Here is a 6,186-nt window from a genome sequence, read left to right as displayed (position 1 = left end):
ACACTTGGTTTGCGATCTTCTTCCATGTAGATTTTGTGCATACATAACGCCGGACTTATCCCATGAATATCAGCCATCTACCATCCAATCGCTTTCTTTTTTCACTTTAAGATCCTCAATGCCACATCAACCTGTAATTCAGACAACTCTGCAGAAAGTATAACATGCAAAGTTTCATTAGCACCCAAATAAGCATACCTTAGGTGAGCCGGTAGAGTTTTTAGTTCCAGCTTGGGAGCTTATTCTATTGATGTCTTTGGTGAGGGGCCTAAATCAAGATCTAATGACTCCGTTCGAAGCTTACGAGTGTCAACTAGTGCTAGATTCAAACATGTTTCTATATCTTGTGCCTCAGTATCTCCATCCACCTCATGACCCACTAATAATCTCTCTAAGGGATCTTCGGGCATAACTACTTGTGATTCTACTAATTGATAAACCACAGTAATAGCAGACAACTCTTCATAGGTAGAAGGCAATTTTAAAGCACGGTAAACATCGAATACCTCAACCTTATCATGTGCCCTCATAGTTAATTGACCAGCTGCTACATCAATTAATGCCCTACCCGTGGCCAAGAATGGATGTCCCAAAATGAATGGAACTTCAGAATCGGGCTCAAAATCTAAGACTACAAAATCCACAGGAAAAATCAATGAACCTACTTGAGCTAACACATCTTCTACCACCCCTTCTGGCCTTGCAATGGATCTATCAGCGAGTTGGAGAACAATAGTGGTTCGTTTTGGACTACCCAACCCAAGCTTTTGATACAATGACAAGGGCATCATATTTATACCTCTCCCAAATCACACAACCATCGAGCATGAACACTTTACCCAATTGTAATCTTCACAGTAAAACTACCCGGATCTTTTAACTTTTTAGGTAGTCTATTTTATATTCTAGAGCTGCACTCCTCAGTAAGTGCTACAGTTTCATACTCTGTGAGCCTCCTCTTGCTAGCCACAATGTCCTTCACATATTTAGCATACTTCGGGATACCCTGCAAAATGTCAACCAAAGGTAGATTAATGTGAACCTATTTAAGAAAAGAGAGAAACTTACCGAAGCATTCATCCTCATTTTTCTTTTGGAGCCTTTGTGGAAACGGATGTGGTAATTTCTTGTGAGGAACGGGTACCTCAGCATTGGAGCTTTTTACTACCTCTTCCACTTTCTTTTCTTTGGTACTTGCCTCAGTATCTCTCTTTTTTGGAGCTAGTTCCTCTAATTGTAACCCACTTATTGTACTTGCCACATGCACTTACTTTGGGTTGGGTTCAGTATTACCGGGCATCCCACCTTGAGGACGCAAGTTTAGAGAATTGGCTACGTGCGCAACTTGTCTCTCTAAACTCATTTGGGACATTTGGATGTTTCTGATGTTCTCATCATGCTTATCTATTCTAGAATTTATTTTGGTCCCTATTTTAGTCATGAGCTTTTGGAGTATCTCTTCATTGGTCATCCCCCATTTTGGTGCACTAAGATTTGCGCTTTGGTTAGGATTTTGGTATTGTTGCCCAGCCCCTTGAGAACGATATTGGTTAGCCCCTTGCGCCTGATTTTGGTTTTGGTTCCCACCCCATGAGAAGTTAGGATGGTTCCTACAACTAGGGTTGTAAGTGTTATCATAATTTTTTTGAACTCCACCCCTTTGCGTATTACCCACATAGTTTACGGAATTCGGGTTTGCCTCACATTGCTCAGTTTCATAAGCTCCACTACCACATACCTCACACCAATTGGCTGCTTGTTGTACAACGTTTACCGGTGCATGGTTTAGAGCCATTTGTTTAAAATTTAAGGTCATGTTATGTTGCATTGCATCTAATTTGGCATATATGGTAGTAGCTTGATCTATATCTAATATCCCCGCGGCCTTTTGGGTTGTGGTTCTAGGCATATCCTGGGTTCCCTTCGAAGAGTCTATTGAGTAAGTCGAACAACTCTTCACATGTTTTAGCTAGGGCATGTCCTCCTGCTGCACTATTAAGAAGTACACGAGCATTATAATCTAAACCCTTAAAGAAAATGTGAGCAAGTACCTCATTAGTCTGCATGTGGTGCGGGCAAGCATTTAACATTTGTTTCAAATGAGCCCATGCTTGGCACATGTCCTCCCCTTGTTTTTGCCTAAAGCATAATATCTCACTCCTCAACCGTGTGGTTTTCTTGGATGGAAAGAATCGACTCAGGGACTTCCTTGCTAGGTAATCCCAGGTAGTGATGGAATTTGGTGGCTCAGTATCTAACAAATGTTTTGCTGCTCCTAACAATGAGTATGGAAACAACGTCAGCCTTAAATAGCCTGATAAGACTCCAGTTGGGATGTATGTATCAGTGATCTCTATAAAGTTCCTAAGATGGATTTGGGGATCCTCGTGAGGGAGACCAGTGAATTGCCCATTAGAATGGAGAAGTTGTACCATGCCCTGTTTTAGTTCAAATCTACCCCCTGGTGGAGGTTTCCTAATACTAGATGCCACATTGGCAGTGAGTGGGACTGCCACATCACGGACTGGTCTGCGGGTATGATGATTGTTAACTATTACTAACTAATGCAATAATTAAAAGTAACCAATTGTGAACAACTTTGAAATGATGTTTCAAGCAAGTAAAAGACAATTCCAGGGTTGCAACATGTAGTGAATTTCATGTATCATATCATCAGCTTAGAACTAATTTCAGTTGTCAAGTTGCTGGTTTATAGGGTTAATTATATGAGTCGGGCTATACACCTCTCGTCGCCTACTCTAATTAGCTATTTAACTACATCATTGAGCGGGGATAAATAGACTGATTGGCGAACATTTATATTTCATCCTATTTCGTAACCAAGCAAGGTGTTCGTCCGGACGTCACTCCTGAACACTAATCACCTCAATCAAATGGGTCGACCGAGCTCTATATACTCTCTGGTCTATCTAACCTCTCCTCTCCCAATTTTAAGAATAGACAATATATTTATCTTATGGTGATCAAGCATAAAATACTAAAACAAGAATATAGAAGCAACTTATAATGACAACCAATGATTAATTCAAAAAGCCTTTAATAATCAACAATCCATTCGTAGCTACATCCCAAAAACTAAGGCGTTTAGCCACTCATTCTATTAGAAAACCACAAAATACAATTGTTCATGTGATTTCTTAAAAATAGAAGAGTTAGAAGATCAAAACCTATTACAAACGTGAATACTTGCTCTTGCACACCCAATAAAAGTTGAACCCTAACTATAAAGCCCTAAGGGTCTATTTATAAGAGTTGGAAAACTTGGAGACCAATCCTACCACAATTAGGAATCTTATTTAATGATTTTTTAGCTGGAAAAGTCGACAGAAGGGTGGAGATTTGCGCCTCCCATCGTGCCTCCAACTCACCTCAGAACTTTTCAGTGTGGCATGCCGTGTCTGACATAGCGCCAAGCAGCATGTGTATTTTTTCCTTTGGCGCGCCGCGTCTCTTAGCGCACTTGAGAAGGGCCTCAGATCTTCTGGCCTTGACGCGTTGCGCCTCTCAGTACGCCCTAAAAGGGGTTCTGAATGTTGGCCCTTGGCGCCTCGCACCTAACAGTGTGCCTGGCCCTGGGGCCTTCAGCCTTAGTCAATTTCTTGCACGGTTTTGCTCCTTCTTTCTTTGCTCCAACTCCAATTCCTTCGAGACCTCCTGAAACAACTAATCATGTGTGTAAGTGCACAATCATCACACGTTACACCAAAAATCAAGCTAATAACTAAAGATCGTTCTTCAATCTAATCAATCCATGGGTAAATATTGACAATTTAGGCATATAAATATGCCTAAGATCATTAAGTGTTCCGAAGGTCGATGACTTGGTACAGATTCACTCAACTGTGTCCAAGCAAACATGTCAAAAATAATGAATAATCAATGGCTGATTTAGAGCTTCAGCTAAATATTTTCTTTTATCTGAACCTTTTCATTTACCTTCTTCAAATAAATATGCAGTCACTGGAAATAATAAAGTTCATACACCTACGAGGATCTTACGCTGACTATTTGTGGTTGGGTACATTAAATAGTGAAGAAGTTGGGTTGTGCTTAGAATGTCTACTGCCGCCAAGTAATATTTTTGTATTTCTAAGTTTTTGGCTTCTTCATCAAAGTATTTGTACTCTGTGTTGTCTATATTTGAGTTCTCATGGTTAAGTGTACAAATCAATTAGAAAGTTCCATTCGGTGGTCACTTCTGTCGGATCAAAATGTCAACTCCATTCACTTGTGTACTCTCTAATAAGAGATTATACATGTTATGCTCTGAATGTTTACTTATTTTTAAGTTCCTTAGCTTCTTCATTTCTTTTCCAGAGTACATATGTTTAACTCCATTCATTTGTATATTTACATTTATATGTAATATAACATCAAAGTAATTATGTGATGCTCTGAATGTCTATTGATGCTGATAATTGAGCTTAAATGTTGTTAGATTTTGCAAACATTTCGTGTTGTCTGACATATAACAATGATTACTTTTATGTTTGAATTTGATATATTTACATTTAATTATAGGAAGTATCTTCCACATTTTGGTACTTTTGGTTACTAAAAAATAATAGCTTTTGGGATTCTCAGACTTAATCTACAAAATCTCAATTGGTATGAAGGGCCAATTATTAGAAGTTAGGGAGAAGGAAGTAACAAAGATGGTAGGCAACTTTTCCAAGTTTTTGAGTTGCCTTAGTGATTCAGATTTTGCGTCAAGTGGATAGGCCCCGCTCAGTTAGGTATGTTGTATTACACCTTCGTCTAGGTAAATGTTCATTATTAACATAACTTCACCATAAAACTATCACCTTTTGGCCGTAAAATTGTGGAATTAATGTAGTAAACTCTGCTTCAGTTGTTTGTTGTACTGTCTCACTTCCTTGCCACTATCTAATAATAATAATATTCAATTTTTAGGTACCTTGACATCTTGCTACGCCATAAATTCTGGGGCTGGAGAAGCTTACCCGGACTCCAATTCTACCATGTTGTTGTTTTAGATTAAGATACCGTCATCTTGTAACTAAAACTCCCAACACTTCAACTTTTTGGGTTGTATTATTACTACTACAACAACAACGCTTGCAATCAGTGTATCTGCACGACACACTTGTGTCTATTGTAAATATTGTGAAGCTTATATATAATAGTATGATATTAACCTTGTATTTCAGTAGTCTTGTGCTCAATCATTTGTTCAAAGTTCTTGGTGAGCTCTAATTTCAGTGGCTTTCATCATTGCTCAGAATGAACTCTTCTTTTTTCCTCCTTTATATAGATGCATCTTCATATTGTAAGCATCAATACATAATATAATGATTGATTAATCTGAAAGATCTGATAGATTTTACTGTCAAATAAAAAAATAAGCAATTGTAATCAGTGGCGGACCCAGGATTTTTGCTCAGGGGGTTCGAAGTATAAAGAAGAAGTTTAGGTGGTAATGCAAGTGTGCGGTGAGCGTAGTATCCCCTCGGCATGCTCTTTGTACAAGAACCATAGATATTTCATTGGTTCATAAAAGTAAGGACTAAGCTAATCAAAGATATCGAGAACAAAGATGCAATGATAAGAATTTTAGTGGATCGACTGTATTACATAAGTTAATTCCTAAAACAAATGAAAATTAAATGATGAAAAAGGGAGCGAGACGGGGAAGAAAAATATTTACCTTATCATGCTAAATTTAACTCACTTTATCATACCACATTAAACATTTCTTTTTACTTTTATCATGCTCCATCGAGCATTCTTAAAATTTCTTGTGCTTTTTATACTTTTATTTTGTAATGTTTTACTTTATATTTCACTTTAAAAAAAAATTAAATTAGTATCCAATCAATCAAATATACTATGAAAATCGTCAAGATTCTCTAAAAGTGTGTAAGAATAGAGTTACTAATATTATAATGCATATTATTAATATAAATAAATATCATCGTCAATTTTTTTAGTTCATATAGTTCAATTTACTAGGTTAGTCATAATTTGTAAAAAAATAAATAAATAACGAATAAATCAAATAAGTTTAATTTTCATCTCACTAAAATAGGATTAAAAATATAAAAGAAATTTCATGAATTCTATTAAATTAATATTTTTAAAAGGACGTTGACGATATTTAAGTTTCTTCATTCAATTACATCTAATTTACATTTTTTTTTAAAA

The sequence above is a fragment of the Solanum tuberosum genome, unplaced genomic scaffold (genome assembly GCF_000226075.1).
Source record: "Solanum tuberosum cultivar DM 1-3 516 R44 unplaced genomic scaffold, SolTub_3.0 scf00545, whole genome shotgun sequence".
NCBI lineage: Eukaryota > Viridiplantae > Streptophyta > Magnoliopsida > Solanales > Solanaceae > Solanum > Solanum tuberosum.
Note: the sequence above shows the minus strand (reverse complement) of the source record.